The 10406-nt window shown below is 41.8% G+C and overlaps 1 pseudogene across 1 annotated transcript; it reads left to right on the plus strand.

Moving 5' to 3' along the window:
- The first annotated feature begins 1035 nt into the window (after positions 1 to 1035).
- LOC307191085 (N-alpha-acetyltransferase 50-like) lies at positions 1036 to 1858 on the plus strand (annotated as a pseudogene). Its single transcript has one exon. The product of its transcript is annotated as an N-alpha-acetyltransferase 50-like (transcript).
- Positions 1859 to 10406: the final 8548 nt, after the last annotated feature.

Raw genomic sequence — 10406 nt, forward strand, 5'->3', positions numbered from 1 at the left:
TGAACAGAGAAATGGGGTGATAGCTGGAGGGAAACAAGGAGCCAAGGAAACTTTCGATGTTTCTTTTTTCTTAGGATAAAGGACACTAAGAAATGATCTGGTGGAGAGGGGAAGATTGAAGATAGAAAAGGAAGGAGAAACTGAGGACTGGAGGACTTAAAAAGCAGGCCTGGGCAGCCGCACTGTTTTAAGTCTCAGTTCACATGCTAATTCTTCAGAAAGGTCATTCATGGCCTCCCAAGCACATACACACATGCACCCTCATCATCACCATCACCATCATCATCATCATTCTCTTTTCTATGTATTGAGTTCATTTTCTTCTTAGGTCTTGTCTGAAATAATAATATTTTTTGCATGTTTATTTTCTGACTTTTCCCACTAGAATATGAGCTCCAAGAGTGCATGAATTTCTCCATCTTCTTCACGATTCTATCCCTACCATCAGAGCAGTGGCTGGTCCACAGCGTGTATTAATAAGCGTGTGTGAATGGAAGGACCCGCGTGGAGGGACAGTTCTTTAGGAGGAGGAGGGGCACCTGCTCAGCTTTGATCGGAGGGAGGATGAGGAAGACAGGCGCAAAGGCAGGCAGGCTGGTTGCTTTGGTGGAGGGGAGACAAGGAAGCTCTCAGCTGAAGGCTTCTATTTTCTTAAGCGCAAGTTGAGGTCCAAAGTCCTGGGCTGGGGGTAGGGGCAGGGAGTGTAGGAGTTGAGGAGAGAGAACGGATGAAAGACTCATCCAGCACAGCGTGGCGGCGGGTCTGGCTGGCGACTGCTGCGGCGGCGGGCTGGAGGCGAGTGCCCCGTGTGCACGTGTGGAGAAGCGGCGGCAGCAGCGCGGCGGCGGGAAGTACCCCCGCCCTCTCTGGAGACGCAGGGCCGCGCGGCCTCCGTCACCCGCTCAGCTCCCTGCCCTAAGCAAGGAAGCCGGCTTGTGGGGTGGAGCTGCCCGAGCTGAGGGCGCGGAGAGCTCAGGGCGGCGACGACAACGGCGTTGCTATCGGTGGTAACAACGGCCTCAGCAGGCGGGGAAGATGAAAGGGAGCCGGATCGAGCTGAGAGACGTGACACCACATGATATTAAACAGTTGAAGAGATTAAACCAGGTCATCTTTCCAGTCAGCTCCAATGACAAGTTCTATAAGAATGCGCTGGAGGTTGGCGAGCTAGCAAAACTTGCCTATTTCAATGGTATTGCAGTAGGTGCAGTATGCTGTAGGGTGGATCATTCACAGAATCAGAAGGGACTTTACATCGTGACACTAGGATATCTGGCACCGTACTGAAGGCTAGGAATAGGAACTAAAATGTTACATCATGTCTTAAACATCTGTGAAAAAGATGGCACTTTTGACAACATCTATCTACATGTCCAGATCAGCAATGAGTCTGCAATTGACTTCTACAGAAAGTTTGGCTTTGAGATTATTGAGACAAAGAAGAACTACTGTAAGAGGATAGAGCCCGCTGATGCTCACGTGCTGCAGAAAAAACCTCAAAGTCCCTTCTGGCCAGAACACAGATGTGCAAAAGACAGACAACTGAACAAATTACAGATGAACTTTCTTGCACTTGCTTGTCACCAAATAAAAGAGAGGCCCATTGATTTCCCCCCCTCCTTTCTTTTAAAGCTTTCCCCCTTCCTTGTTCTTGTGTTTCCTCCTTTCAAAACTTCCTTCCCTTTCCTCTAAAAATTTTAAACTTTTAAGGACTTATTAATCATGTTTGGATTGTTTTAGTTTTCTTATTTTTGTGAGGTGGTTTGATTGTAGGAAGGAGAAGGTATAGATCTGTTTAGTTTCACAGTTAAGATATATGGTCCCAAAAAACTTGAGTGTCAATTTCAATTTTTTTTTAATGTCCTGCTTTCACATTGAAGGGCAGGGTCTACAAAATATTGTATATTTCAAAGGACAAGAAGCAGCAGCAGCAATATCTTGTTCTCCAACTCATAGACAAGTTTAGTGTTTTTGTGGTACTTTGGGGATTTCAAGATTTTGTGGCTACTAATCCCTGTACATTGCCTTCACTCCACCTTTTGTCCTTCTGAGTATTATCTCAAGAGTTAGACCATTGTTATCCTTGTAAGAAATACTAAGCTTATTTTGTTCTGTTAAGCAGTTATTTCTTCCTTCCTTGCTGGTGGCTGACGGTGGGTGGGACTGTCTGAGTAGATAGTATTATACTTTGGTCTCAGCATTTGAGTTAAACTGCTTTTCGCTAATGAGTGGGCTGGTTGTTAGCAGGTTTATTTTTCCTGCTGTTGACTGTTAGAAGTGGCATTAACTTTTAGAGTGTGGGCTGGTGAGATTAAATTTTTTTAATATCCCAGCTAGAGATATGGCCTTTAACTGACCTAAAGAGGTTTGTTGTGATTTGCTTTTTTTTCTCCTGTCCTTTTTCTTTGGTAAACCCACAATAGTTAGTCAAACCTTAAAAATGGAGTTGATGTCCTTATAGGTCAATGTCCCTAAATAAACCTGAAGCAGGTGTTGTCTCTTGGACATATTAAAAAATACCTAAAAGGAAGCTTAGATGGACTTGTGGCACAACAAATGCATTTAATGTCAGCTAATGCAGACTGTTAGAAGTGTGGCCACTGAGCATTTGATTTTAGAGGAAAGAATATCTAGACAGTATTTTTGAGAATGACATAGCTGTGCTATTGCTTATCCGTTGGAGAACATCCCAGATTTGCTTACATTCTGTGCCTGTGATATTGAGTTTAAGGATTTGGGGATGGGGGAATTATTAAACATATTGCTTCTATTCTTAGAAAAAGTAGAAGTCTAGAAGTGTTAATAACATAAATGTCACTGTGACCTCCTCTACTGACAGGACTGGTTTATTCCAGATCGTTTCCTGGCACATAGAGAGTGGCTTTGATGGGTTGATAACTTTTTGTAAGATAGAAGACATCTGAAATTTTCATGTTTTCCTCCATAATCCCATCTCCAATATTTAAAATATTCTACACTGCCAATACCAGTGGCCCAAGAAATGTTTTCATTAGACTTTAAAACAATGCACAGGGCTTGAATTTTCTGTCATTTGACTTTAAAAGGAAGGTTGATTCATAATATTTATCCTCTTATGTAAATTCTGGCATAAAAGCTCCATCTCTTCAAATATGTTGAATGATAAAACTATTTTATACAATGTTTATGCACATTTTATAATCTTAAATTCTTATTTGAGAATGTAAAAATACAAGGTACAATAGACTTCAACAGTCTTAGTTGAGTACCAAGAATAATACAGAAAAGGAAGAGAGCTGATAAATGAGTTTATAGGGTTATAATCTTAAGATAGTAAACATGTAGAAAGACCATGCTGGTTTCTTGGGCATCAGTTTCTTAAGCAGTCCAAATCTAAGCTTAGAAGAAAAGTTTAGCATTAAGCACCTTTACCTTCATGGATAAGCTTCAGCTTGCTCTTGCCAAGAGAAGAGTTCTTGAGTTACAAAAAGCATAATTAGTTTGAAAATTCAGCCTTTTTGTAAACTTCACATATCAAAATAGATTTTGATATATAAATGAGTTTTGTGAGATGACACTGCCTGTATTTCTATAACCATTTCACCTGGACTATCTAATCAGTCCTATGAATGTATCCCTGAATGTGGTTAATGAAAACCGAATAGCTCCCTCATGACACTTAAGTATGTATTATTTATGGAGGAAAAAATATTAAATTTTGAATTGAGTGTGTAGGCTCCCTATCATTTTAGTGTTTCTTTTTCCACACTAGTCACTGACTTTAACCTAAATTGTAAGTGTTTGTAGAGGGTGAATTGTCCTACATCAAACTTACATGAAATAATTCCATCCACTTATGGAGGAGGAGGATGTAGAAGAGGTAGAAGCTGGGCACTAGATCATGTGCCTATGAGTCAGTAAAGACTGAAATAATGTCTCATGTTCAGTTGGTTATTTTCATAAAATTTATTGTTGAGGTAAAACAATTCTATTAACCGGAAGATCACAGGATATATCCATCATATTTTTCAGGACAGATAGCTTTTTTCTGTGGGGCAAATAGGTAAAAATTATATTGTATGGTAATTGCATTTAGGTTCTAAAGAAAAGAATCTGCAGAGAAATCTATGCAATATATAATTTGTCCAGATTAGTTTTCATTTGAGAAAGAAGTTCAGAAATATCCCCAAAGCAGTTTACTCATCAACTGAAAGTCCTCCAAAAATAGAACTATTGGGAAACCATGACATATGGAGTGGAAAAGGAAAGCTCCTTCAGTTTTTTGGAGGGAATAACTTTAAAAATACTTAAATAGCTGAGTTTACTTGGTGCAGTTAAGATTTAAACTTGTTGATTTTAACATTGCCGTTGCATCTGAAATAAACTTACATGATGTTCTGATAAAACAAAACAAAAGCAAAAAGACTCATCCAATAAGCAGTGACTGACAGCCCTAACTGTTCCAAACTAGACTGTGCGTATGTTCTTCCCTTTGCTGGGTTGGTCGTTTCACTGCTTGTCTTCCAGGCAAATGCCTTCACGTCTTAGCCCGAGTGTCACATCCTCTGTGGGGCTGTCCTGACAGGGCTGCTTCTCCTGACAGCCTGAGCTCTGCTCACCCACTTTGTGTCCCCAGTTCACCTGTTCGCACACATGCCATCCCTTGGAGGTAACCCCATTGGATGCAGTGTATTTCTTGGTATGGTTGTCTCCCCCATCGGACTATGTGCCTCCAGAGAGCAGGGCCTGTTATTTTCTCCCCTGAATCCCAAAGGTCAACATGGAGCCCCACACAGTGGTACTAAATATAGGGCCTCTGGATTCGATTGGATTGATTTGCAATTCAGAGAAAACCCCAGACCAGAGCTCCGTGGGACCTCAGAGGCCTCAATGAAGGATGTCTGGCTGCAGGTGTCAGGTGTGGGCAGGCTAGTGGGCAGAAGCAGGGCTGGGCAGCTTCTTCCCCAAACAAGGAACAAACCAACACTTAAGCCTAGGTTTCCATTTATAGGGCTTCCAGGGGTGGACTTGGCACTCGCATGAACGCTGCACCCCAGTTACAGAGGCAGCCCCGCCTGGGCCTTTAACACCACAGAGGCTGAAGCAGGTCCAAATGGCATCCATGCTTCAGGCCATGGTCAGATACCACGTGGGGCTGCACCATAGAGTCCAACTAGCCCAAACTCGCCTCTCTGCCTCCACTGTGTCCTCCTGGAAGAGGGAGTACCTCCCCCTCTTTGCCCTCACAAACACAGGAGGTTTACACCCTGCACCCCCACACACACACACACCCTCCACACCACACAACATAAATGTGCACACACGTACATGCATACAAAATACACACACATACAGACACACACACACGGAGAGACTCCCAACTCCCTGAGCCAATGCAGATGACTCTGGGTGCTGGGACCATGTCTGTCCCCGGCCGTTTGCCTTCTGCCTGAAGCACAGGCCCTGTTGGCCACAGAGGCAGAAGAAAAGTGACCGTTCTGCCATCTGATAATGTACCTCTGCCACTTGTGTCCATAACAGGGTCCTTCGCCTGAGGCCTGAGTGGCCATAGATTTCATCTAGTGTTGGAGAAATATCCCCTCTGATGACTGAGCCCTGACTGTCAGAGACCTGCAGTTTGAAGACAGGACACAGCAAACCTCGGGGAGACCCCAGCCCTACCCTCTGGACCCTCCAGAGGGATTGGAGAGACATGGTCCTGGCCTTCAGGCCACCCCCAGTTTGAGGGGCAAGGAAGAGACCCTGGCCTCGGAAGACACCCACATGCTAATGTTCCTACAAAGTTTGAGAAGACCCATCTCATGCACCTTCATCTTCACCCTTTCTAAACTTTGGTCTTTAAGAAGATATGGTATAGAAAACTAAAAAACAAAACAACAAAACCCTGAATAACTTCTTTATCACATTTAAAGAGCCCTGTTCAAAATATGGTAAATGTTTTTCCATCCATATATTCAATACTCAACTGAGGTCTAGCCCAGACTGGGGTTGCAACATTGATTCTGACACTCCCAGTCCTTATATCACTGCAGTTTAATATATCTATCATTAACACCATCACCCACATTTTAAATCTGACCCAATTGTAAGTGTAAGAATTTTTGTGTCAGAGGTGGAGCAGTGGTCAGGAACCAGGGATGGTGCCAAGCTTCCCGGAATGTGAGCTGCCTGTGTTCACACACCCCTGGCAAAGCATTCATCAGGGACACCACACTTCTGCTCTCTACCCTGGCCCTCAGCTCCCCAGACCCCAGGTGACACTCCTGAGACCACATCCTCTTGAGTGATGACACCGCTCAGTGGAGCTGGCTCACAGAATGAGTTTCCCCAAGTGAATTTGAAAGAAGAGGACAGTTGTGCAAGGTGTGTTTGACAGTCTCTGAGGAGGGGTCGGATGTGAGGCAGCAAGAAGGAGGACCAGCTGATAATTATCACTGCTCCTACTAGAATCTCCAGGTGACAAAGCCACCTTGGTGCCCACAGCCCCACATGTTGCTAAAGCCCAAAGTTGGTGGGTCTTATTGACTATTCCACCCACAGTCTCAAGTAGTATAAAAGGATCACTCTATTTCAGCTTCATCTAAAATCAAATCGTCCATCTCGTCTGCCTGCCCTCTGGGTTCCAGCTCTGGGGTAGGTTGGTACAAGAGTTAGGGATATAAAGCCTATTCAGCCCCCTTATCTGTGAAAGGAAGGGATTGTACCAGATGCCCTTTCAGGTCCCTTCCACCCTGGACATCCTGCGGCTCTGAGCAGGAGTCAGGAGGGACCCTGGAGTGGGAAATCAGCCATACATATATGAAACAGTGGGGGAATCCAGCCAGAGCACCCAGGTCCCAAGAGCACAAGGTCCCAAGAGAGATGGGTCCAATCTCCAGCTCCACACTATAGATTAGTGGTACATCCCTGGTATAAAGAATGCTTGGCAGGACTTCCCTGTTGGTCTAGTGGTTAAGAATCCTCCTTCCAATGCAGAAGAGCCGGGTTCGATTCCTGCTCGGGGAACTAAGATCCCACATGTCCCAGGGCAGCTAAGCCCGAGCCCACAAGACACAACTAGAGACCGCACATGCTGCAACGAAGATCCGGCGTGCCTCAACTAGGATCCGACGCAGACAAATAAATAAATTTTTTTAACATCTTTATTGGAGTATAACTGCTTTACAATGGTGTGTTATTTTCTGCTTTATAACAAAGTGATTCAGTTATACATATACATACGTTCCCATATCTCTTCCCTCTTGTGTCTCCCTCCCTCCAACCCTCCCTATCCCACCCCTCTAGGTGGTCAAAAACCACTGAGCTGACCTCCCTCTGCTATGCGGCTGCTTCCCACTAGCTATCTATTTTACATTTGGTAGTATATATATATATGTCCATGCCACTCTCTCACTTTGTCACAGCTTACCCTTCCCCCTCCCCATATCCTCAAGTCCATGCTTTAGTAGGTCTGTGTCTTTATTCCTGTCTTACCCCTAGGTTCTTCATGACCATTTTTTTTTTTTGCTTAGATTCCATATATATCTCTTACCATATGGTATTTGTTTTTCTTTCTGACTTACTTGACTCTGTATGACAGACTCTACGTCCATCCACCTCACTACAAATAACTCAATTTCGTTTCTTTTTATGGCTGAGTAATATTCCATTGTATATTTATGCCAATCTTCTTTATCCATTCATCTGTTGATGGACACTTAGGTTGATTCCATGTCCTGGCTATTGTAAATAGAGCTGCAATGAACATTTTGGTACATGACTCTTTTTGAATTATGGTTTTCTCAGGGTATATGCCCAGCAGTGGGATTGCTGGGTCATATGGTAGTTCTATTTGTAGTTTTTTAAGGAACCTCCATAGTGTTCTGCATAGTGGCTGTACCAATTCACATTCCCACCAGCAGTGCAAGAGTGTTCCCTTTTCTCCACACCCTCTCCAGCATTTATTGTTTCTAGATTTTTTTGATGATGGCCATTCTGACCGGTGTGAGATAATATCTCATTGTAGTTTTGATTTGCATTTCTGTAATGATTAGTGATGTTGAGCATCCTTTGATGTGTTTGTTGGCAATCTGTATATCTTCTTTGGAGAAATGTCTATTTAGGTCTTCTGCCCATTTTTGGATTGGGTTGTTTGTGTTTTTGTAATTGAGATGCATGAGCTGCTTGCAAATTTTGGAAATTAATCCTTTGTCAGTTGCTTCATTTGCAAATATTTTCTCCCATTCTGAGGGTTGTCTTTTGGTCTTGTTTATGGTTTCCTTTGCTGTGCAAAAGCTTTGAAGTTTCATTAGGTCCCATTTGTTTATTTTTGTTTTTATTTCAATTTCTCTAGGAGGTGAGTCAAAAAGGATCTTGCTGTGATTTATGTCATAGAGTGTTCTGCCTATGTTTTCCTCTAAGAGTTCGACAGTTTCTGGCCTTACATTTAGGTCTTTAATCCATTTTGAGCTTATTTTTGTGTATGGTGTTAGGGAGTGTTCTAATCTCATACACTTACATGTACCTGTCCAGTTTTCCCAGCACCAATTATGGAAGAGGCAGTCTTTACTCCACTGTATATTCTTGCCTCTTTTATAAAAGATAAGGTGATCATATGTGTGTGGGTTTATCTCTGGGCTTTCTATCCTGTTCCATTGATCTATGTTTCTGTTTTTCTGCCATTACCATACTGTCTTGATTACTGTAGCTCTGTAGTATAGTCAGAAGTCAGGGAGCCTGATTCCTCTAACTCCATTTTTCATTCTCAAGATTGCTTTGGCTATTCGGGGTCTTTTGTGTTTCCACACAAGTTGTGAAATTTTTTGTTCTACTTCTGTGAAAAATGCCAGTCGTAGTTTGATAGGGATTGCATTGAATCTGTAGATTGCTTTGGGTAGTAAAGTCATTTTCACAATGTTGATTCTTCCAATCCAAGAACATGGTATACCTCTCCATCTATTTGTAGCATCTTTAATTTCATTCATCAGTGTCTTATAGTTTTCTCCATACAGGCCTTTGTCTCCTTAGGTAGGTTTATTCCTAGATATTTTATTCTTTTTATTGCAATGGTAAAAGGGAGTGTTTTCTTAATTTCACTTTCAGATTTTTCATTAGTGTAACGGATTGCCAGAGATTTCTGTGCATTAATTTTGTATCCTGCTACTTTACCAAATTCATTGAGTAGCTGGAGTAGTTTTCTGCTAGCATCTTTAGGATTCTCTATGTATAGTATCATGTCATCTGCAAACAGTGACAGCTTTACTTCTTCTTTTCTGATTTGGATTCCTTTTATTTCTTTTTCTTCTCTGATTGCTGTGGCTAAAACTTCCAAAACTATGTTGAATAAGAGTGGTGAGAGTGGGCAACCTTGTCTTGTTCCTGATCTCCATGGAAATAGTTTCAGTTTTTCACCATTGAGGACAATGTTAGCTGTGGGTTTGTCATATATGGCCTTTAGTATGTTGATGAAAGTTCCCTCTATGCCTACTTTCTTTCAGGTTTTTATCATAAATGTGTGTTGAATTTTGTCGAAAGCTTTATCTGCATCTATTGAGATGATCATATGGTTTTTCTCACTCAATTTGTTAATATGGTGTATCACGTTGATTGATTTGTGAATATTGAAGAATCCTTGCATTCCTGGAATAAACCCCACTTGATCGTGGTGTATGATCCCTTTAATGTGCTCTTTGATTCTGTTTGCTAGTATTTTGTTGAGGATTTTTGCATCTATGTTCATCAGTGATATTGGCCTATAGTTTTCTTTCTTTGTGGCATCTTTGTCTGGTTTTGGTATCAGAGTGATGGTGGCTTCGTAGAATGAGTTTGGGAGTGCTCCTCCCTCTGCTATATTTTGGAAGAGTTTGAGAAGGATAGGTGTTAGCTCTTCTCTAAATGTTTGATTGAATTCACCGGTGAAGCCATCTGGTTCTGGGCTTTTGTTTGTTGGAAGACTTTTAATCACAGCTTCTATTTCAGTGCTTGAAATTGGTCTCTTCATATTTTCTATTTCTTCCTGTTTCAGTTTCAGCAGGTTGTGCATTTCTAAGAATTTGTCCATTTCTTCCAGGTTGTCCATTTTATTGGCATAGAGTGGCTTGTAGTAATCCTTCATGAACCTTTGTATATCTGCAGTGTCAGTTGTTACTTCTCCTTTTTCATTTCTAATTCTATTGATTTGAGTCTTCTCCTTTTATTTCTTGATGAGTGTGGCTTATATTTTTATATGAGATTCTGATATGAGAATTGCTACTCCAGCTTTCCTTTGATTTCCATTTGCATGGAATTTTGTTTACCTTCACAAAGAACCAGCTTTTAGTTTTATTGATCTTTGTTATCATTTCCTTCATTTCTTTTTCATTTAGTTCTGATCTGATTTTTATGATTTCTTTCCTTCTGCTAACTTTGGGATTTTTTGTTCTTCTTTC

This window comes from Stenella coeruleoalba (genome assembly GCF_951394435.1).
Source record: "Stenella coeruleoalba genome assembly, chromosome: 1".
Classification (NCBI taxonomy): domain Eukaryota; kingdom Metazoa; phylum Chordata; class Mammalia; order Artiodactyla; family Delphinidae; genus Stenella; species Stenella coeruleoalba.